The 22903-nt window shown below is 46.2% G+C and overlaps 1 protein-coding gene across 3 annotated transcripts in view; it reads left to right on the top strand.

Moving 5' to 3' along the window:
- The first annotated feature begins 11595 nt into the window (after positions 1-11595).
- SEMA6A (semaphorin 6A) overlaps positions 11596-22903 on the top strand; it is a 125322-nt gene continuing 114014 nt past the window's right edge. For all 3 annotated transcript variants that reach the window (XM_037032392.1, XM_037032391.1, XM_037032389.1), the window contains exon 1: positions 11596-12222. The gene's annotated coding sequence lies outside the window, so the exon portion shown is untranslated. The remainder of the gene's footprint in view (positions 12223-22903) is intronic.

The raw sequence follows: 22903 nt of genomic DNA, 5'->3' as shown, positions 1-22903 counted from the left end.
CAACTGAACAAAACATGGAGTAGCCATTAAAATGACAATTATGAGGCATATGTAACAAGTACGCTAAGTGAAATATATTGTTTTTAAATTTCTTGCAGGGTTGGTATAATATTGTTTTGCACTAAATAAAATGTCCTGAGCAAATTCAGTGATTTCAGAATGATTATCTCAACCTCCTCATAGCGGATTTCCTGAAGAGTAAATGAGATAATACAGATAAAATGTTTAGGGAGTGCCCACCACATACTGAGGGCGAAATAAATGTTGGCTATGGATATTAACGTAACACATTTGAGACGCTGTGTGCGCATTATGTAGTGTGAGAAGATGACAGAAAGTGGCTTTTGCATTTGAGCCTTCTCTTGCTAGGACAAAGTGATTTCCCCTTACCAACCCACCCTGCCCTCCTCTACCCACCTGACTTCACATGCCTGCTCTGTATTTCCTCACAGGTTCACGGCAAGCAACCCTGACCAGAGGGGAGAGTCTTCTCGGAAAGTGCTGCCGGGAAACTCAAAACACAGATGTCTGCCTAGATTCACATTGCTCAGCAGAAGGTGAGGAAATGGGGAGAAGGGCAGTTAGAGAAAAGAGAAACTGACTTTAAAAAGTTAACATGTTAACCACATACGTATGTAAATACTTTTTCATTCTAAAAGATGACACCTAATGCGTCAGCTAAGACTGATGTCCAGTTTTACAGTCGTCTTAGCTCAAGCTAGCATGACAAAAGACCATAGACTGGACTTTTAAAAGACGATGATTTTCACATAGTTTTGGAGACTGAAAGTCCAAGGTCAAGGTTCTGACAGGGTTTGATTTCTGGGAATAACTCTCTTCCTGGCCCAAGGAAGGCTGCCTTCTCATCCCATCCTCACGCGGTGGGAGAAGACAGAGAGTGAGGGAGCGGCTCTCTGGGGTCTCTTCTTCCAAGGACATGAGTCCCATCAGATCATGGCCCCACCAGTATCATTTCATTAAACTTTAATTACTTCCTTACTCCACACACACCCACACTGGGGGTTAGGGCCCCAAGGTAAGCATTTTGGATATACACGCAATCCATGAAAACATCCACCACTCCTTCTTCTCCCACTCAAAGGCTTCTTCCTAGTGGAGGCCTCCATTATCAAGTAAGTCCCTAGTAGAGGAACCATCCAGACTTTTTTTTAACTGTAGATTTTATGAGGTTATTTTATCCTGTGAAGTATTTTTTTTATTTTCCGGTGTGTAGAGTTCTTCAACTTCTTTTTAAATAAAATATGTCTTGGTGAATTTTTAGAGTAGTATATAGGTATCTATTTTATTACTTTTTAACTGCTGCATAATATTCTAAAATATGATCACCAGACCCTACTATTTTAAATAACTAATGGCATCTTGATAAATGTTTAATTCATTCCTATTTTTTTCCTGATTAAAGACAATCATGCTATGAAACTCTTCATACATACATGCTTCTTTGGGCACAAAGGTGAATGTTTCTCGCAGGTAGATGATACCCAGAAGCTGAATTGCTGGATCATACAATATGCACACTGTCAACTGTAATAGACACTGTCCAATCGTCTGTCAGGGTGGCTACCCCAATTTGTATTCACACTTATTCATAAGGCTTCTTAAACATCCTAGCCAGTATTCCGGATTATGAAACTTTAATATTCTTTGCCAGTCTGATAAGTATAATGTTATCTTCCTACTTAAATTTATATTACCTTCATTAATGTGAAGTTGAGCATCTTCTGGGATATTTATCGGCCAATTGCATTCCCTCCTAAGAATTGCCTTTTTATGTGTTTCGCACTTTTTTCTTATCAAGTTGTATATCGTTGTCTTATTCAGTTTGCATGACTGCTTCATATATTCTATATGCTAATTCTTTATCTGTTAGTTAGGTTGCAAATATTTTCTCCCAATCTGCCATCTGCTTTTTTACTTTATTCATGATATATTTTGCCTTACAAAATTTTTATTTTGGAAATAGTCAAAATTTCTGATTTTTTTCCTTCAGAGGGTTTTGCTTTTAATGTCATAAGAAGGCCTTTTCTGTTCCAAGATCATAACTGTGTGCCCTGGCATACTCATTTAGCTCTCTCATATTTTGTTTCTTGTTTTTCTTTGAGGCCTCTAATCCATCTGGAATTTATTTTCGAAAGTGGTATGAGGTGCTATTTTCCAAACAGAAGGCATTTGCTCCAGTGCAAGGAGTTGACGGTTTCTGCTAGAAGCTCAAGCTCTGAGATGAGAAAACACTTCCATATCTCACCGCGTCTGGGTCCAGCTCCAGGGGAAAATCGGCTGGTGCATACAGCCGTGCACAACCTCTGGGGAAGAACAGGACCACACACTTGGCTACATGGAACTCAAGGGCGATTCATTCTTCACGCAACAGCCATGAGTTACAAGTGACATTTTAGTAAGATTCAATACTAAACCTGAATGGAGAGCCTACTTCAATATTGATGCCTCTCGAAAGCCAATGATCTTTCCTATAGATCGAATTATCAACCCCTACATGATCTCTTTTGTAACTAAGATCTTTCTCTAACTTGGTTTTTGAATGAGCACGCATTTAAGTTTAAACAATTTGCTGAAACTGTGTTAAAGGTAGATTCATCATCATGTTACACACATTTTGAACCAGACTCTATTTTGTCGGTTAGCAGCAGCATTAAATACCACATGCCTCTGGGATGGTTTGGACTCCTGGGTTTTTCCCAAGAGGACTGAAACAAGCAGCCAACTGCAGGTAGCCTGCATGCTCCCTTTGCAGTGCAATGGGAGGGCGGCGGCAGGGGGGGGGAGCCGGTGCTGGGGACCAGACCTGGGTTTGAATTCTGCCTCAGCTGCATCACAACTGGGAGGCTTTGGTACATTTCTGAATAGCTGTTTGACTCATTTCATTGGCCTTGTTGGTTGAATAGGGATAATAAAAATATTAACATATTAGAATCATTAAGAGATTAAGTGGGCCAATACCCTCAAAGCTCTTAGAAAAGTCTCCAGCATGACCAGCATTCCGTGTCCGAGGGAGATTTCAGCCCTGCCAGGGACTGCTTTCCTAGTGTCCCACTTTTGTCCTTTTAAAAACTTCGCATGTTTTCAGATTCACGTCTCTCTTCTGTTACCACTACTTTCTTGTGTGTTTTCAAAAATAGTCCTTGTCCCAAATTTATTGTCAAACAATTTTGGAAACTGTCTCTGCAGACAGTTGGGTAATAGAGCACCAAATCCCCACACCCCTGCTTGATTCCTAGGGTAGGTGAGTCCCAGTCATGGACCTTTTCTAGTCCTCCCCAACCCCCAAAGCCCCGCCCCAAGCCTGCGTCACTCCCATGCCCCGCGGAAGCTTTAAGAGCACACCTGCCACCTTTATTGACAGAGGTCCTTTCTGCGAGTGACACTTTGCTAAGAGATTTCACACATGTAATTTCAGAGTAAAAGCTAAGGCTCAGGATGGCCAGGCTCACCTAGGTCCCATGGGTCCCACTCCTTGGCCCTTTTACTACCCTGGCTGTACCCCGCCCTCAGCAAAAAAACGATCTCACCAGAAGCCCTCATTTGATAGAACCAAGGCCTTAGCCCTCATTTGGGGGCTCCCACATGGGAGATGTGGGAGCCCCACCCTGGGAGATGATCAGTTTGGGGAATAGTTTGCAGATTTTGGGTTCTACCCTGATGAGGTCCTTGTCCCCCGAGCATGACCATGAGAGTCTCGGTCCTTCTGTATGCCAGCTGACCGGAGAGTCTGAGGTGGAAAGGGTAGTCAGTTAAGATGTTGAGAAGGGAGGGGGTCACTGTTCATTCTGGAGGAGTCCAAAGGGACGAGGACAGGAAACAGAAGTTTGGAAGGATCCAGAGGAGTAGGAGACCCAGTCAAAAGAGAACAAGCACAGAACTGTATGAACAGTAAGACATAGACAAGGAAGGGACGATGTTGGATGATGGCCAGGAGTAACAGGGATGACAAGCATGGTGGACGGAATGTCCCAAATCTAGAAGGCAATACTTCTGAAGCTGAGAAGTCCTAAATGTTCCCTTATACTAAAAGACAAAAAGTCCTAAAACAGGCTCATAAGCCCTGTGCAAATACTTAATTTGTAAAATAAAAATACAATGGTTTTATAAATTATATATATTTTACATATTATATTCTGTATATTTTATATACATCTTATATATTTTTATGTATGTGGGGTGGTGTGTGTATGAACATTATTTGAAGAAAAGATTTAAGTAGGTCATTTGAGAACTTTTCTGAATGTGAGACTCACACCAACTGGCCCTCCTGGCTTCCTCTCTGCAAGCCTGGTGAGAGGACAGTGAGCATGGGGCTTCCCGGGGCCCACTGAGCCTGGAAAGGAGGCTGTTAGGGACTGAATGTTTGCATTCTCCCAAAGCTCCTATGTGGAAGCCCTAAACCCAGTAGGCTGTCTTTGGAATAGGAAGTAACTAAGGTGAAATGAGGTCATAGAAGTGGGGCCCTGATCCCATAGGATTAGTGTCCTTACAAGATAAGATACAGCAGAGCTCACTCTCTCCGCTCGTGTGTACTGAGGAAAAACTGTGCGAGGATGGGGGAAGGAAGCAGCCATTTGCAAGCCAGGGAGAGAGAGTACACACCAGAAACTGAAACAGCCACAACCTTGATCTTAAATTCCAGCCTCCAGACTGAGAAAATAGATGACTGTTGTGCCGGGCCCCCAGTCTGTGATATGTCATTCGGGCAGCCTGCGCTGATACAGAGACCCACATGGAGGTTGTGGTGTGAGGCCAGCGCTCCTTTTCCTCTTGGTCTTTGGAAGTGATCATCTGAAGTAACCAGCAAGAGACAGAAAAATCTCTCATCCCCCACGCCACGCGTGTCTCATTCAGAACCTCCTAGGTCAGCATGCCCACCACTATTCCCACCACTAAGCAGCAGACATACACAAAAGTAAATCATACTAAAAACACAAATGCCCCACATGCTGCCTACTGTAACAGAAAAAAAAAAAACTGTTAAAGAGAGCTCTATATTTGAGAGCATGTCTTGACAGAGAACTACTCATTTTGCTCTAAATGTGGCCTGGTGTACAGCACATACATCCATTGGCCCTCGTGTGGCTAACATCAAATGTGGCTAAGGCATCATTATTTATTCATTCACTCAACAAATATGCACTGCATTTTTTATGTATTTTGTTGTATGAAGGTGTATGTAAGAGGTTTCACAAAGAAACTGCCATCCATTGTTCCACATGTGTTAAATTTCTGTGAAGCATACATTAAGCACTAGCAACTATTGTACCATATGAAACTTTTGGGAAGTAGCAAAAATATGTCATTTATTTGAAAATGTAATATTTAAGCTCATTTCAGCCTAAAATATGAAAGCATTCTAAGGTGGCTGGTTGGATTCCCGGTTGGGGCACACACCCAGGTTGTGGTTCCCTCCGCAGTGGGAGCACGCATAGGAGACAGCCGCTCCAGGTTTCTCTCCCACACTGATCTCTCTCTCTCTCTCTCTCTCTCTCTCTCTCCCTCCCTCTCTCTCCCTTCCTGTCTCTCTAAAATCAATAAACATACCCTTCAGTGAGTATTAAACATACAATGATAAAATAAAAATCTAAAAACATTTTTAAATATCTCCAGTTGAGTGTCTTCAGTGTTTTATGGTGCCATTACCTAGAGATGTGCCCAGGAGCAGATTCTACGGTCAGGTTAAGACACCAGTAAACCTTCTTTATATTTTATAATTATTTGCATTTCAGAGAGTAGTTTCTTACTCATTGATGTTATTTTGTTATACTTCATTTAAAAACCTGTTTTTTAGATCTAAGCATATCGGGGTTTTTTTTGTTTTTTCGTTGCCCACAATTATCCAGCCTAAGTTTAGATGTTTAAAACAGCTGTTGTCTGTTTTAAAGTTTCGGTGTTAAAGGAAACAAAATACCCTTAGTTGTCTCTATTTCTATGGTTATAAAATTACTCTTAAATACAGATTCCACATAAACAGCATGGAAAAAGCCTTTCAGTTGATATGAGTGTGGTGCTTTCTCACATCATCTAAAAACTAGACTTGAAATGGACTGAAGCATAGTTTTATATTTAAGCATGGGCCAGAACAACTGCCTACACTAGCAGGCCTTCCTCTACCTGGGAGCAAAGGCCTTAAACACAGTTCTCTCAAAAGCATAAGTATATTTTACTTTTTATCTCTCTCAGCCAAATAGCAAATTTAAAGTGGTGTTTATCATCTGGTTTATCTGGTTATGAAAAGTGTAAAGTAGATTTAGGTAACTGCACTTTTTAAACAAATTCATATCCAAAGAGATACTTTTAAGTCTGAATATTAATAGGAGGGGCAATGAAAACAAGTTATGTTGGAACAGAAAGAAGAAAACAAGGTCAGAGAAAGCCTTTGCTCTTATTACATAACTGAAGTCTTCGATTAAATGTAAGGAGCTTTTGTGAGAGGGAAAATGGGGTTCTGGTTTACTTAACATTTATTGTTCATTCATTACCTTATTTCTAATCTACCATTCTCTTAATTTCCCAAACAATAACTTGATATCAGAAGTGAATGGGGCTCAAGCTTCACTGCGGCACAGTGAGACGATTGTCACACGCGGAGAGGGCACCCTCGAAGCCATTCACGGAGGGCAGACAGTAAATCACTGTTAGCACACCCCAGCTTGCTGGGAGAGCGGTCCGGGGCATGCTTTTACAGTGTTCCCAGTGGATTCAAATTGCAGTTTTATCTCTTTCTGCTGGTCTTTTAGAGTTATATTTCTATTCTTACTGCAGCTTATTTTCAAGCACCTAGTTTTGTAAATGTGGTATTTACTCATCACTTACATCTGTAAATCCTTATTTCTTCATTCAATAAACAAATTACACACCATACATTGCAAGTCCCATCTTGGGGGAAAACCTACGTTTTGTTCATCTTCAAAACTGGCATCTCAAAATAAATTTCTAGGGTTTTTATTCTTTCTCTCTTTAAATGGCGTATCCCGTCCAACCATCTATTTTTTTACCTACTTGAAAAAGTACTTTTCCTTAAGAAAGAACTCACTGCTTTCATAAACTCATCCCCTCTTTTCTCTACCAAGCAAGCTCTTACTCTCTGCTAAGTATTACAAATTCAAGACAAACAAAGGAAATGTGTTCCCAGGACTGGGGAGCTTAGGATCTAATAGGAAGGAGAAGCATTTGACGAATAATTGCACTGAAAATGAACTCTACCTGTGACATGTGGACTAATTTAGCGGTGTACTTTGAGAATACAGTGAAGGGGGTCTGACACATTCTGGAGTATTAGGGAAGTGTTTCTTGAGGAAGTGACATCCAGGCTGAAAGGTGAAGGATGAGTAGGTGTTGGACAGGAAGAGAGGTGAAAGGGGGGATGATAGTGTCCCAGGCAGAGAGGCACATGGGCAGGGCTGCAAAGCGGCAAAGCAAAGCGGAACTTCCCACATGTGCCGCGTTGCGGAGGGAAGAGAGGGACGGGCGCAGAGCAGAGAGGGGAGACCAGAGAGACAGGCAAGAACCAAATCAGGCACAGCCTTGAAGGCTTGGGAGTGCCCAGGTGTTTTCAGCAGGTGGGTGATGTGATCGGGTACATATCTTTCAAAGGTCACTTTAGCTACAGTTTGGAGAATAAACTGGAGGGCAAGAGAAAACAGGGCATAATTTATGTTGAATTTAGGAGAAAAAGCCACCAAACACATTGCTCTATCTTGGTTGTAGGCACATACGGTGAGTAGAACAGCATAGAATGCAAACTACACGTGAGGGAAAAAGGATAGTTTAGAGGAGGGATAAGATAAACTGAGAAGCAGAGGGTTAGTGGTGGTGGGAACACTAACACTTCCATGAATGGTGATCGTTGATGGGACCAATAAAAGGACAGTAAGCCTGATACTACGAAGTCTTTGAAAAATGGTGTAAAAATGAGGTCTGTGGATGACAGCACCAACATATTTGTACGACACAACTCCCAAAGGTTTGGGAGTTTCTCAGAGAAGGAGCAACAGTCTGAGAAGCAAGGGCACCTACCTCACTTTCCAACACTGGGATAAATGGGCAACAGGGAACACAAACAGACCTACCGGAAGGGGCTGGGGGAAGCAGTGTTCTAGAACACACCCAGGATTCACTGTGACAGTGGTTCTCATCGCCAGCTAGACTAGAATCATCCAGGGAGTTTAAAAAATACCCATGCCCACCTCCCATCCTAGACTGGTAAATCAGAATCTCCAGAGCCCAGGGATTTGTGCCACTCACTGCTTGCCAGGAATTCTAACATGCAAATGAATTTTAAAACCACTGATTTAAGACAAGGAGGTGAAGACAAGGAAGGGGACTTTGATGAAGGGATTGTAGACACAGAGAGACTTCCTCATTAGGATAGGTAATGGCCTGATGCACCAGCCAAACTCCCCGAGTGTCCTCCAGGAATTCATACTCACAAGGTCTGAGTGGTGCCAGCAGACCCTTCTCCCGAGGTCCCTGCTCACTTTCGTCCCATAGCGGAGATTCCCATCCGAGAGCTAGATGTGGTCTGTAAGAGGATCCTGTGTGACTTTGCTGTGTAACTTTCCTCCATACTTTCCCCAGGTGATGTGAGGGGAAGCAGGTGCTGACAAACGAGCATTTATTGAAGAGGAGTTGTTGTGAGGCACTCTCAGCACTGACACAAAACAAGCCGCCTCTTTCCTCTGTGCCTCCTTCAGAGGAGTCAGAACTCAGTAAAATGTAGCGGCAGCATTGGTGTGGAGGATGACAAGCATGACCATGATGCGAGTTAACCACCACAGAGCAGTGTCAGGGCCTACACTTGCGATTTACGAGTGACTTGTGCAAGATCACCGACTAGTACCTCATATAACCACAGCTGGGCTCCAGAGAGGAAGGCCTTCCTCACTCCATTTCATGCTCCTTAACTACAAAGCAGCCTGAATTTCCTTCCGGTTTTAACACTCTGTGATTCTTTAGCTTTCATTGGCTTTCGTCCCCCTAAGAGACAGGGTAGATTGTAGAATTCAAAGGACTTGAGGGGCAGCAGTTTTACTGGAAAGTTATGGCAGGTTTCTGGAAGTTGGTCTGAAGTGCACAGAAGGGGAAATGACATCATGAGGTTTCCTCGGCCTATTCCCCACAGGTGCCCCCCTGGGGCTTCAGGGAGCTACACAATAGCTGGCTTTTTTTTTTTTTTTTCATTCCTGCTCCCGGAGCCACCTCTCTCCTCCCGCAGGTAGACAAGTAATCTCGCCTGGATGGTTAGACTCCACAATCTAGTAATTGCCGGAAAGATTCTGGGTGGTATTTCTCAGCCGAGTGAAAGTTAACTCAAATTATTTTCTTCTTGTATTCTATAATTTTAAATTAGGTAAATTTAATCTCGCTTCTTGGCTCAGCGTTCCTGCAAATTAAACATGCAACTATTAATGAAAATACTTTCCTTTTAAAAACATATCCTGAAACTCGATGTGGGGCATTTCCAATATATCCATAAAGCAAACAAGACAGCTTAATTGTTTGTTTCTCCAAGGGAAGAAGCTAAACTCGGAATTAATTTGGTTCAGCCTGAAACTCGGAATTAATTTGGTTCAGCCTGTGAAACAATTCGTTTGCTCTGCCTAATTCTGCCAATTAAAGAACTTTTCTCAGACACAATTAGCATGTAAATCAGCAGCAGAGCCAATAAGGGCGCCTCGGCGGCCCGGGCTTGTTGGAGGTGCCTTCCCGGGGAACCGCGAGGACCCTCGGGTTTAGGGACCGTCCAGGGGTGCAAGGAGGAGCTCGGGAACCCGACTCGCAGTGGCCCTGCCGCCTCCCACCGAAACCTGGGTGTTAAACAGCGCAGCCCAGGATGTGGCCGTCCCCGCCCGTCAACGCCCTTCCCCCGGTCCCCACTGACTTCGAAAAGGACCTCCGCGAGCCGGCCTGCCCGGAGTCCCGGGAACCTCACAGCCCAGCCCGCCGCCCCCAGCCCCCAGCCCCCCGCCCCCTCCCCGAGCAAGCCCGGCGCGTCCGGGAACTGCGCGCGCACCTAGGGCCGCGCCCCCTGATTGCTGCCCCGAATCCGTAGCGGATTTTGTTCGGGGAAAGGTGGGGATAGCGGCCCCTGCTGGTATCTCTGGCGAACAGCAGAGGATGACTTTCCCCCTTAACTATTTCCCCCACCTACTCCAGATAGTTTGTGGAAATAATAATATTTATACATGTATGGTGTTGCCGCATGTGCATTTATTCTTCGTGAGTCCTCATGAGCAGATGTCTGTCCGTAACTTGGGTTTCCAGTGGGACCGCAAAAAAGAGAACTGGGCACTTATTAGTGACCCTAGCCCCAGCTGGGGAACAGGTACTCAGGTACTGTTTCTAAAACAAGTATTTGAGGGCACTCGGCCTGAGGCTGAATGAGACCCCCGATCTCCCTCTCAATGCTTTTCTTGGCCGACCCCATGACTAGTAAATATTGCTTCGAGAACTGCTTGGCCGCCCAGTGTTACGTTCTCTAAAGGCCGTGGCTGCGGCCCGCACCATCTGCGAAGCCCACTTGGGAAGCAGCGGCCGAGGCGCGCAGTTGTTCGCACAGCGAGAGGGCGCGGCGAGGAGCGCTCAAGAGCCGGGTTTGGGGGGCTCGGTGTGGCCGGACCAGTTGGCACAAGCCTGTAACAGCAGCAAGGCTTTTTGGCGGATGAATGTTCAAACGACGGAGGAAGGCTGTGCCTGCCATTCGTCGTGGGATCACTAACAATAGCGCCTTGGAAGAAGTTGCGAATTACTTCTTCCATGAAGCTGTTGGATTCTCATGGAAATTGTTTGCTTCTTATTTCTGAAGTTTTTTAGTTTGTTTGTTTTTTAGTTTGTTATTTCTAAGAACACCCTACCCACTTTCTAGATTTTAAAACAGATCGTTGGTAACACCATTCTTTGTACTATGGTTTATTTGCCTACTTAACATGCTTTAATACGTGTCGTATGTGCGTTCATTCATAGCTGCGTTCTCATCTTCGAAGCGTATTTCTAACCGCACCCGCTGCTTCCCAATTCATCTGGGTGCGTAGTGCGCCCGTCACTTCAGGGATCCACCTCTTGGTACAGTAATCAGAATCACAAAGGCTCGCCGTTCACCTGCCATCATGCTTTAAAACTTTTCCATTTAAGAAAATCGATGAACAAATTCTTTCTTGTAACTCACTCCTGCACTACGTTTATTTTTTATTTATTTTTCTAATTTGGCAGGACTCCGCAGGGCTGTCCGTGATTTCGCCCCGCCCGCCCCCCACCCCCTTGCTGGAACAGATGAGGGGATGGGGAGGCGAGGGCTGGGCTCCTGCCAGAGTCGCCCCCTCTGGGATCTCCGCCCAGTGCGCAGAGGGGCCGGGTATCGCGAAGGAAGGACGCCTCACTGGCCAGCCGGTCCAAGGCTCCACCTGCCGCCACAACGCATCGGTCCTCTCCATCTCGCTCACTCGCGTTCACACACAAACACCACAGCTCTCCTTCGGGTCGGAGAAGACGCCAGCCAAAGGAGGCGGGGTTGCAGGAGAGTCCGCTGTGTGTAATCCAGTCCGGGACTTGGCTCCGCCCGGGAGCGGCAGCCTCTCTGGTGACAGAGGAGTAGTGAGCGGCACCGGGTGAGGCTGCAGCCAACTCCGCTCCCCGCGCACTCGGCTGCCCAGGCGCTCGGGACACAGCAGAGGCGCTTTCCCCCGGGGCTCACCGCCCGCCCGCGATGTCCGCTTAGGAGCGGCGGCAGCGGCCAGCGTCGCCACAACCGCAGCACAGCGCTCCCGGCCGCAGAACGGGGCTAGAGGGTGCACCCTTGCCCCTGCCCCCACCCCGCCCCCCACCCTGAAATGACTTGTTAATCGGCGCTGACACTACCGAAGGGACTCACTGGAGTGGAATCCAAGTGGAATTTGGATTTGGAGAAGAGTTTCTTGAACATTACTCCTTCCTTGTTGTCTTGTTCTTTCTTTTTTTTCTCCTCCCTTTCTCCGCCTGTCATTGGAGATGAACACAGAACGTTTGCATCCCAGAAAGTAGTCGCCGCGACTGTTATCCCTAAAGAGACAAGCACACATGTAGGAATGACAAAGGCTTGCGAAGGAGAGAGCGCAGCTCGCGGCCCGGAGAGATCCCCTCGATAATGGATTACTAAATGGGATACACGCTGTGCCAGCCCGCTCCGAGCCCCGGCCGCCTATCCGTCGATGCACCGAAAAGGTACGCTGGGGCGTCCTGGCGCGCTCCACCTCCCGGGAGGCTCGGCTCCAGCTTGCGGGTCTTGGGGCCGCAGCCCGCACGCGCTGCCTGCTTTATAGTACCTACGTTTTATTTTATCTGGTGCGTCTCCCTCCCGAGTGTGGCCCGGCCTTGGGGACGCAATCGTGAGCCCTGCTGGCCGCTCCTCTCTGCCCTGAGCCGCAGAGACTGCCAGGCTCCGTGATCACGGGCTTCTCCACCCGCGCCGCGCACTAGCCGGGCGCCGCCCGGGGCCACCCGGGGCCGGGAGGACGGTTTTCTGGCCCGGGGATGTGTGTGCTAGACCAGGGGCTCGTCCTCACTTTTGGACCAGGAGGAAGCAGAGAGGGCCCATGAGGGTGGGATTCTCGGAAGAGCCCTCCCTGTTCTGGTGCGAAAGCAAGGAAAGGGGTTCTGCCCTCGAGAGCTGAGAGATTGGGTAGATGAGCTCTGTTTTCGCTCAGCACCAGGTTTGGGTTCTGGGTTGGGAGAATGGGTTCCGCAGAGACGGTGGGAAAGCGAAGAGAATCTTTTGTTGTCCGCGCGGGGTTTGGGCTGGGCTCTGTGGAGTGCAGGAAACTTGTAATGGCCCTGGCACCCGTGCGCCCTGCCACTTGGTGACATCCCGGTTCCCGCGGCTGCTGGCACCAGAGGTTTCGGGCTTTGTTTGCTCGAATGAGTGCCCAGGAGCTGTCTCCTCCCGCTGTGGTGTGGCGCCCCGGCCCTCAGCTCTATCCCTCGCCGCAGCTTCCTCTTAGGCGGTGAGGACAGCACCCGTCGTGGCTGCGTCCTTCCCCTCTAGACAGATAGGACTGGTGCCCGCCGCGCCCTCCTCCAGAATCTAAGAGGTCCCTCTCTGGAAAGGAGGTTCCCGGGAGGCGGAAGGGTGGAAAGACTGGCAAGAGATGGCCCAATTCTTGCTACCCAGACAAGGAAGGGCTCTGCCCCAGCCCCAGATTCTGGTTGTCCGAACTACTAGCTGCGACCTAGAGCGCTGCCTCGCGGGCACTCGGGAGCAGCCTGACAATGCCCACCCACCCTACATGACCACCCTGGGGTGGGAAGTGCCTCTTCTCTGTGTTCTCTGCTTTTCTACTCAGCTCTACACTGTGGCACACGGTGCAAAGCAGGATCCTGACGTCCCCTCCCTCTTCCCACAACACCAGCGGTATAGGGGGAGCCAGGGAGCTAGTGAGTGTCGGGAAAGGAAACCGGACTCCGCTGTCTTTCCCGTTCCCGCTCCCTCTCCGCCTCTCCGCCCCTCGGTCCAGAGCCGCCTCCTCCTTTTCCAGAGAGAGTCACCCGACTAGGCGCTTGTGGAAAGTTTCTCTGAAAGCCAGGGGCGGCGGGCATGACAGGGTTGGGGCTCTGTGTACAGACTTAGAGAAACCGAACGCGAAGGAAGCAGGTGGGCAGCCCAGAGTGCGGCTAGGAGCTAGATGCGGGCCCACCGGTGGACAGTGGTCCGCTGGGTTGGGGGTCACAGCGCTGCACTTGCTAGAGCAATGTCTCAAGCAGTAGAAGAAGAAGTTCAGGATCAGGACTCGGGTTGGTGATGCGGACCCTGTGGCCATCGGCTGGCGCGCGGGTGCGTGTGGGCATTCACGGGGCGGGCTGGTTTGCAAGTACCAGCCTCAAGCGCACATCCCAGCCTCCTGCGCTCCACGCGCAGTTTCCCAGTCGGTGGGTGTCTAGGGAAGAACAGAGGAGGTAGCCTAGTGTGCGTGCTGCGGAATGGGAACCTCTGTCTTCATAGCCAAAGCAAGCATTGAAGGGGTGGCCTCCGGCCTATATTGCAGTGGGCAACCCCCCTCCAACCCTTCAGCATCCGCCCTTGGGAGGAAGGTGGTTGCTTTGGGGATGTCGTGGCCAGACACGGCCACGGTGGGAACACTCTCTGTTTATGCCGGATGGAAATCAAGTTGCTACTGAATGTGATCCGTGAAAGGTTTAAAAACACAGGCGCGCACGATACACACTTGTGTGTACAACTTAATTTTTTTCTTCAACTCGGAAAAAATGTTTGACCCTGTTGCAGAGTCCTGCCAGCAGGTCTCGGAAAAGCTATTTGATATCCCCACCCACCCACCCCCACCCCACCGCCACCCCACCCCCATCCCCGCACCACCCAGCGCTGGTTTTAGTCTTTTCGGAGTAGGAAGGATGAGCACTTTTGCCTGGTCTTTCTCTAATCTTGATAATTGTCCGTGTTTTTCCTGGGCGTGAAGTCCTCGGTTTGCCACTGATAAGGGTGGGGGAGAGGGTCGGCACTGTTGGTTCTGGGTACATGAATTCTTTATTTGTTTTTTCCCCCCAAAAGTAAAGGTAATGAGAATATCTTACTTTTTCACACCGTATCCAATTGGCTACTAGAGGTCAAGATTACAAGTATTTTGTATGGTTTTTTAATACCCTGTTTAGTCTGCATGGAGCAGTTTTACGATTTACAGTAAGCTTTGATTAAACCACTCCAGGCACCAAAGTCAATTATTAACTTAACCTTAAATACAGTGGCAGAACCATGTCTCCACCTATTAACCTAAACTATCTGTTAAAAAATAATTGCACTCACTGTTTGAATTTGGTTTACCCATGCTTGTTTATATGGTAACTTTTATTTGAATCCTGAGCGACCTCTACTCTCTATTAATATTTTGGTTTTAGGACATTCTTGCATGAGGCACCTTGCAAACCTGAAAGCAGAAAAGAATGCACTATCAAATATAAAACCTTACTTTCCTGTTATGTCTTCTTTCAACCTGATAAAAGAAGCATTCTAGTTTTTGTTTCTTATTTACAATGTGTCCATGTTTCTTATTTGTGTTCTTATTTACAAGACTTCCCAAGTGTTATATTTTGCAGTGACCACCTCTGAGAGATGGGCCACATTCCCAGTAATGCACACAATCCACATGTGTCAATCAATGTTCAGCAGACACCCTGAATCTTTACCTCAGGGGCCATCTGCAGAATGTACTCATTGGATAGGACATCTTATTGGATGGAACAGGTTAGAAATTCGTAAGATTCAGTGTAGAACCTCAACTAAATGTTGAATGAGTAAGTGAATAAGTGAAATAGTCACACTTAGTTCAAATTTCTCCACTTCAGGTGGAACTGTTTTTACTTCTACAGTGAAAAAAAAAATCTGCCTTCAAGTGTGTGGTTATTATAAAGTGGCAATAAGTGCAACTCTGTTTACACACACACACACACACACACACCCCTCAAGTTCCTTCAAAGTCTAGTGAATACTTCTCCCATCATTAAAAAAATATATAGCATATGCATTCTGAGTAGGTGGATAACAATGCCAAGAGTGTTGAGTCAGAAGGATAGCAAGATTAGGAAGCGTTATCTTCACTGAATACAAATAAGACACCCAAATTAAGAACTTTTATTAAATTCAAAACAAATACTCAGGCTTCAAAAGCAAATGGGTAATTGTACTCTCATATGAAATGGAGGGAAAAACACTGTTTGGAACAAGGTGATAAGTCAGATACTTAACTCTGTGTGTGTGTGAGTAGTTCAGCTCTTTTCCAAACAGTACAAAGGAGTGATGACTGGAGGAAAAGTTGTTTTAGAACTAGATGGCCAAGAGCTAATGTTTTCTCCCATCTTCTTTGTTTGTTTGTTTGTTTGCAGAAAGGAATCACAGAACAAGCCGAACTCATTGTAACTACTTTAATTAGGCATCTGCCATTTGCTGCAGTGTAGCGCCTGGGAAAGCCTGCCTGTGTCTCTGTGCTCGCCCCTCCCCCATACCCCCAACTTCAGATTTAGACCATTGTCCAGCTCCCAGAGTGGGTGTTGCCTGGGTGTTCCCACTTCCGGGGGAAGGTGAAGCCTGGAAGCGTCCTGCTGTGCCCTCCCATATTAATAGCCCTCCTCTCTGCCTTGAAGCGAAGTTGTCTCTGTGATTTCTACCCCAGAGTGAAGGCTTTTCTCATCTGCCTTCGGTGTGCTGCAAGAGCAACTGAGCTATTCTCTGCTGGCAACCACATGATTGCCTCTTGGGGATATGGTAAGGTAGGGAAAGGAGGGAGCCATTTAATCCCTTTGAAATGGGCAAATAAGATATTATACCACACAAACCTCAAGGGGACAAGGGAGTTCAGAACACTCCTCAGCATGGGACTATTACAGTATAGGATATACACTAGAGTACCTTGCTTTGTGAAGCCGATGACTTACTGCAAATTTGTTTCATTAGATAATTCTAATAATTCTCATTCCACTAATGAGGAGTGTCACATAAAACTATCAATACTTTCACGTTTCCCAAAAACCTCTTCTGCACAGACTTCTCTTCTGTGTCTCTCAACAGCCAGTGCTTACAGGGTAGGTGGCTCCTCTTGGACCTCACAGACATCTCCAACTTAGTATTTTCCAAACATCTAATTTCAGATCTTTCTCTCCCAAATAAGCTTTTCTTAAAATGTTCTCCATCTTGATAAATGGCATTTCCATTCTCTGAGTTGGTCAAGCCTAAACTCAGTGGCTCTTGCTCTGTCCTCACTCATTCCAGCTGCAGTGCTGTTGTCCCGCCCCCTACCCCCTTCACCCCTCTGAATGCAGGAAGACTTCCTCCAGGGCTCCCACTTCCGGATGTTCACACTGCCCTAGCCACTGTGCCCCCTGATGGGTTATTGTGCCTGCCTCTCAGCCAGTCTTCCTGCTTTGCCCTGGGCCCCCTACTGTCTTCACACTGTAGCCAAAGTGATTTTTTTTAAAAAGCTGAGCTGGCACAATCAGATCATTTCCACCGCTCAGACGCTTTCCCACTTTATTTCAGTAAAAGCCGAAGTCCTCAGGACCCCACTTGATCTGCTCTTGGGTCCCTACCTCTCTGACCTCCACTCCTTCTTGGGGTTACTAGAATATGTCCAGCATGCCCTCCTTGGTCCTTTGCACGGTCTTTGTACTGCTCCTTTGTGTCTTGGGAAGGGTCTTTGCCCAAGATGCCTGCATGATTTGTTCCTCATATTCCTTAGGTCTCTGCTCCTTGTCCCTCTCTCGTTGAAGCCTATTCTGATCACCTTATTTACATTTACTTCACCTTTTCCCCTCAACACGTCCATCCTACTCCCATGGCCTGCCTCATTTTTCCTGCACTTTTCACAACCCAAAAAGCTATATGTTGTCCTAATTTATTTTGCCTTCCACTAGAACATAATGCTATGAGGATAGATATCTTTATATTTGATTCACTACTGTACCTCCAGCACCCAAACCTGGCACATTCTAGGCCCTCCATAACAAGTATTTGTTGAGTGAATGAATGAATGAATGATGAAGCTTTTTGCAAACAACTAGTCTTTATTTCATCTCTTCTGTCTGCTCATTTTTCTATATTGTATATTGTTTCCATCAAATGAGCTATCTTCCTGCCTGCATAAGTGTGCACATGCACATGTGTGTAACACTGTCTTCCGTGTGCCTAGGTGGTATGTCTCATGCATCATTAGGAGAGCACTCACTGTGGGTTGTTTTCCCAGTCTTGGTGACGGGCTGGAGCCTGCTCATTCCCACACTCTCACCCAGTCCCCTTCTGTGGCCAAGAGCACACATCTGTGGGACACCTGGTTGAAGCTGGAGGGAATCTGAGTTAGGTAAAGTCAACTTGCCAAGAAACTGAGCTAAGAGACAGCCAGCATTTATGGGGATTGAGCTTTTGACCTTGGACTCATTTGTTCTGCATTTTAACCACTGGCCACAGAACCTCCTTGCTTTTTTGGCGTTTACTAATAGTTTTTAAAATTTAACTTTCTACCAGGGGAAAATAGAATGCTTGTTGGCCCACATTCCTGCCCTGAACACGCACAGTGGTAACTGTTGGTGAAGGTCCTGAACTTGGAGTCAGAAGACCTGGGCTCCAGACGCTTACTGTCTTGGACAGGCCACTTATCCTCTCTGAAGCTACATTATTTTAAATAAAAATTGTGAATAGTATGTGTTCCCTAACTTGCAGGACTGCTGTGTCAGTAAGACAAAACCGGGAATGTGACTGTATGAGGTAAAATATGAAATGTGCTCCGGGATTGGAGGTTTGATGCTGGCTCCCCCCTCCCCAGACCCCAGGCCTGGTGGAGACCCTGCTTCATTGTCTTCCAAATGGGAAAAGAGAAGTTACACTCCATTGATGTCATTTTAGGGCAAACATTATGAAATCAAGTAAGATTTGCAAATTCATTGAAAACACAGCCTCATTAATCAGAATGCAGTTGAATCAAGTAAAGATTGCTTCCAATGTGACCATTAAATGGGGCAAAGGCATGGATGGGAGTGGCCCTTGGCCGGTCATTACAAACAAAGCAAGGGCATTGTTTTTGCTTAGCTCAGTTCTAAACTGTTTCCCTTCACTAGTACACATTAATGTGGAACAGGCATGTCCGAGTGAACTAGGAGTAGTCAGAGAAATGTTTAGATCTTTGCTGTAACAAGGGCAAGTTCATTAGATTTTGTGGTATGAAGTTTATAAACGTGGAGGGACCGTTACGGGGGAGGCAGCAGACGGCTCTGGAGGCGATGCAGGGGTCACGCTTCCTAAGTGGACACACCACACTTGGATTTGCATCCCAGTGTTTACTATTTACATATTTGAGCTGTTATTTAACTTGTCTGTCTCAGCTGCCATCTATAAATAATACAGGTTGTTAAGAGAGTAATAGGATAATATCTGTGAAATCTGTAGCACAATGCCTGGCACACTTATACGCGTTCATTACGTATAAGGTATTATTTTTCTCTGGGTGATAGTAGTCCAGGAGAGTGTCCTGGTGGGGAGACTACAGAACGAAGTGCCCACAAACCTGTAACATAAAGAGGTGATGCAAAGGAAACCACCTTTGGACAGAAAGGAACATTCACGCTGTCTATTGGCCATAGTGACAGGGGTGTTAAGCTGAAAAGCATGTGAAAAGTCACTTCCGTGGAAAGAGGAATCAGGACCCTTTTCCTATAACTCCGGAAGTTGAAATATCACACCCGAGATGGAAAGGAAAAACAGAATACAAACAAAACAATAGCAAGTAGCGCAGGGCTTTGCATCAAATGAGAGCCCAAAGGAGAGTTGTGTTTAAAGGAGTGACAGCCTTCACTTACTAACTTCCTAAGAATAAATCACACGATCTGAATCCACTGAAGAATCTGAGGGCGCGCACATTTGGCACCTGAGAACAGCCTGTAGATGTTCAGGTTGAGTTGGACAGACCCAAGCGCCATACCTATGATAGGAGAGATTGGAGGCCTTTGCTGATTTTTGGAAGAGGGTCCTCATGTGGCCATACACTCACTGGGTCACTCTTCCCAGGCCAAGCCTGAATTCACTTGGGAGAGCACAAATCTCCAGGTGGAAGCAAGCCGTTACTTTCCCCACTAAACTTAGAAGATAGTTGGCTGACCTCAACAGAGGCAGCATTTACTCTACGACTGATCCACTGCCGTACAATTGGATTCAAATGATAGTCATGCACATTTTTGTCAGGGAGAAGAATCTGACGCCCAGCAGGCCCAGCAGAAGGGGCAGTAAAGTGGTGTTATCACCGTGTTCCCGGAAGGGCCCCCGCTGCTCCCGGGAGAAAGAGACTCTCTTGTGGCAGTTACAGGTATTTTCATGTAGGAAAAAAAAATGTTTCCTCTTAAATTTTGTAAAGAGAGAAATAAATCAGCAGTTAACATGCATCAAAGACTGAAGGGCCAGATCCATCTGAACAGCAAGAGTGATAACTGTTGCTTTGAAAGTATGGTTCGCAATAGAAATTTCCACATCCAGCCTGTGGACCTGAGGCTTTCACTTAATATAACTCAGCATTTCTGCGGTTTCCCGCTAACCTGTAATTGCCATCTGCAGAAAATTTAATTCAAAGAATCCCTGCCAATTTAAAAATTTAGCAGGAGCATCTCTAAAATGGATGCTGTTTATGCTTCTCTTGTCCTTTCTACCCTCCCACGTGTTTAAGACCAAGCCTTTGGCCATGATGTGATTTGAAGGGGTTATAGCACAGGAGGTGGCACTGAACACAATGAAAACATGCCGTTGGAACATAACCATTTGGGGGGCTGGGACAAAAAATATATATTAATTATGGTTTAATGTTGTATGAGACTTTTACAGATGCGCTTTCTGCAATGGATCCATTTTTTCCTCATTCCTGAACCTTTTTGAGGAGACTATTCAGTCTTTTCATTAATATTGCAGTGACTCCAGTGCTTCTGCACCCCTCCCCCAGACTCCAACTGTCCTTGAATGAGGAAACTGAGAGAACACTGATTGAGCTGGTGAATGGAAATGTTCCTTTCCTGAAAATGGAATGCTTTATGAAAAACTGCATTCCACAAAAAACGCTCAAACAATCCAACAACCGTGTCTCCTCCTTTTTACCCCAGAGAACCACATGACTTCATTCACACATTTTGGTGCTTGAATGCATTAGTACTCAGGCCCTCAAATACCCAGGTGGAGAGCCGGTCTATTAATATTAAGCCTTTCATTATTCTAAAAACGTGAACATCAGAGTTGTGAGAACATTCTCATCTCAGCACAGTGAGTGATAAACAGAAACCAAATTGTTCACCGCATTCTAAACTGGAGTACAGGTAGCAGGTGGATTTTTGTAAGAATACTTGTTAATGGTTTTTGAGATGGATTCTGTGCTAATTCTTCTCGCATCATGAATGATGGTCCCAGCCAGAGACTGTCGCTGGGATCTTCATCTATTAATCATGGAGGCTGCTTTCTTATTCGGTTGCCATAGTTTCAGTGCCTCAGATAGTGTTGGGGTGTCTTGGGAAAGGTTTGAGATATCCTAGGGCTTGCAAGACTGGCGGTTATGTTGGCAGTGGTGGGGTTCTGAAAGAACGGAAAACCGTTCCTCACCTAATTCAGTGCTGGATTAAAAAGAGGCAACTTCTGAGAGTGTCTCTCTGGACCTTGTTATGTGCACAGCCAGCTGATATTCACGCCAGGATTTGCCTCTTGCTCAGACTTGCTGGTAAAAAATTACAGTCCAGGGGCTGATATCACTTTCATCCCTGGACAAGAAAGCACAATGGTGCGAACTTCGCGTTCAGGTTGCTCATAAAGGTGGAGGTAAATGAGGGCATTTGTGGCTCCACTCAAAATTTCAGTTTCACAATTTGGCTTTGGCTCTGTAGATAGCTAAATAAATAAAGTGACCTCGAGAGTGCTGTATGCTGCGCACGGGTCTGGCAATGTAAACATTCAGTGCTTCACTTCAGGCTTCACCTTTATTTTTTCAGGTCTGACACACATTACTGAGGAGCTAGAGACCATTTCCCTATGTTTTACAACACTGGCGCATAGGGCTGCTGCGTTGTCAGCTCTTGAGGAGATGAGCTTTTTATCCTTTCTGTAATTGTAATACTTTGGCTATTTTGTTTGTAGGTTTGTGACTTAGGGGTTGATTAGGAAAAGCTCTCCAGTTGTGTACTCATCGTGTGACCCAGTCGAGGAAAGATGGGAAGAAGTAAATTGTACAAGAGGAGAGCCACACTGGGTGTGTGGTGGAGAAAGTTGCTTTCCTTTGTCGGGTAAATTCGGCCCCTGTGACCGATACCACCGGTGTACACTTCCTAATGTTTTCCTTCCCATTTCTCAAGTGGACTTGCAAGGACTTCTGGCCATCTAAGCCGAGCCACTACATTCCTTGCAAATTAAAACATAAAATAAAACCATCTCACACTGGATGCAGAACACACTGAATGCAGGACATGCAGAGGGCATCCCATTCAAATCCAGGCAGACTCGGGAGAAGAAACCCTTTAATTCATTCCAAATGGGCCTCATCTAGAAAATTGGTCACTTTTTATTTTTTACTAGAAAACGACTACTTTTTAGTTCAGGATGAGCTTCAAAGCTACCGTTTCCAGTTTCCCCACATCCAGCCACAGTTTTTGTGTAAGATCCACACGCGTTTTTAATGCGCGTGCCTATTACATCGACCCCTCCCTTACCCAACCACATGAAATGATTGATTTTAGAGGCCAATAATTTGAAGTAAATTAAAAGGATAACATGGCCTTAATTGCTACTGGCTTCACCAGGCTTCTGGGCACCGGAATTCCTTGCGGAGAAACACTTTCAAGTGTCACAGCCGTTTTTGATCCTGCGGTCTGGCGTACCCATAGGCCGCCATCATCCGCCCAGTCCTGGCCAAGGCCCCCCTCGGACACCTCCGGGAGGCAACACGAACGCGCGTTTTTAAATTCAGTATTATGGACGCCCAATTATTTGACAGGGTAGAAAAATAGGTCTTGAAAGTTTCATAGTATTCTTCTCATAAGTTAGTTGTTTTAAGGGGGGGGAGCGTGGAGTAAGAGAGAACAGTGGAACTCGCATTTCAGATCGGAAGGTTGCTGCGTTGGGAGAAGAGTGTGTGTGCATTCAGTCTGCTGTCCTCTCCACCGTAACAACGTTGGGATGAGTTTGGGGTGTCCGGTCAGTCACGATATCACACACGGAGCCTTCATCAAGCAGTACTTTCGTGTGGATGTCAGTCAAATACAATGTGGACTTTCATTAACCTTAATTCATGATTTCTGATTACAGATTTTCTCCTGTGCCTTCGAGGCGCAAAATGTATTTCGGGGAAACATTGCAGACGGCAGTGCCTCGAACCTGCGTCTGTTCCCTGGCCTT

This window comes from Sturnira hondurensis, unplaced genomic scaffold (genome assembly GCF_014824575.4).
Source record: "Sturnira hondurensis isolate 20B ecotype Veracruz unplaced genomic scaffold, ASM1482457v3 Scaffold0021354, whole genome shotgun sequence".
NCBI classification, from domain to species: domain Eukaryota; kingdom Metazoa; phylum Chordata; class Mammalia; order Chiroptera; family Phyllostomidae; genus Sturnira; species Sturnira hondurensis.
Note: the sequence above shows the minus strand (reverse complement) of the source record. Positions and strands in the feature narration are given on the sequence as shown.